This window comes from Pecten maximus, chromosome 3, assembly GCF_902652985.1.
Source record: "Pecten maximus chromosome 3, xPecMax1.1, whole genome shotgun sequence".
Taxonomy (NCBI): Eukaryota; Metazoa; Mollusca; class Bivalvia; order Pectinida; family Pectinidae; genus Pecten; species Pecten maximus.
In genome coordinates, this window is record NC_047017.1 from 53,349,924 (window position 1) to 53,350,908 (window position 985).

A 985-nucleotide genomic window follows, 5' to 3' on the forward strand; every position below is an offset into this window, starting at 1 on the left:
CTGGTGGGAATCAAAGCACGAAAGATTTTAGTGTTTTCTATTTTAAAGACCATTTGATTTAATAGTCTGTCAAATTTATTCAATTTTATAGTTTAATTTTGTCATTGAATTTCATTAATGAATTTAAATGCAAATTTTATTCGTTTTTTACTATATGTTTTAATCGAGAAATGAAAAATAAGCAAAGCAATGAAATAGACAATGAGAATCTATTAAAAAAAACATTCCTCGACGGGAGTCGAACCCCTACTGCGGGTGGGGACACCCCGTTGCACTGTGACGTCACACAATCATGGAAAGCTCTATCCCCCACTGGCCTTGTAAAAGCAGAGGGAAAACATTTCGAAATGTATTAAGAAATTCAACCAAATCAGTCTGAAATCAAGTAGTGCTGTACATATTGCTATAGTGAAGGGGTTTCACACTTGCTACTGTGTTGCAGGAGACCCAGGTTCGACTCCTGGTGGCAATCAAAGCACGAAAGATTTTCACACCTATTTCAGTGTTTTCTATTTTAAATACTATACATTTGATTTGATTGTCAGTCAAATTTATTCAATATTGTGGTTTAAGTTTGTCATTTAATTCATTAATGAATTTAAATAAAAAATTACATGTTTCTTACGATATTTTATAATCGAGAAATGAAAAATAAACACAGCAATGGAAGAGAAAATGAAAATCTATTTAAAAAAATATGCGTCGACGAGAGTCGAACCCCTACTGCGGGTGGGGATACCCCGTTGCACTGTGACGTCACACAAACATGGAAATCTCTATCCCGAACTGTGGCGTGGGGCCTTTGCGCAGGGGCCATGCTAATCTTCTCTGTATCGTTCCAATTTTAATATATGTACTGCCGAAGCAAGTACGACTATACTAGTACTGTAGCTGCCTTATATACGTATGTTCTAGCCTTCGCGTGGAAAACAGGGTACGGACTAATTTGCATATAAGAGTCTTACGTTAACGATAATTTGAGATT

The 985-nt window shown here is 35.9% G+C and overlaps 1 non-coding gene across 1 annotated transcript; it reads right to left on the reverse strand.

Moving 5' to 3' along the window:
• Positions 1-760: 760 nt before the first annotated feature.
• LOC117324698 lies at positions 761-872 on the reverse strand. Its single transcript, XR_004532035.1, has one exon. It is a non-coding gene; the product is annotated as a U6 spliceosomal RNA (small nuclear RNA).
• Positions 873-985: the final 113 nt, after the last annotated feature.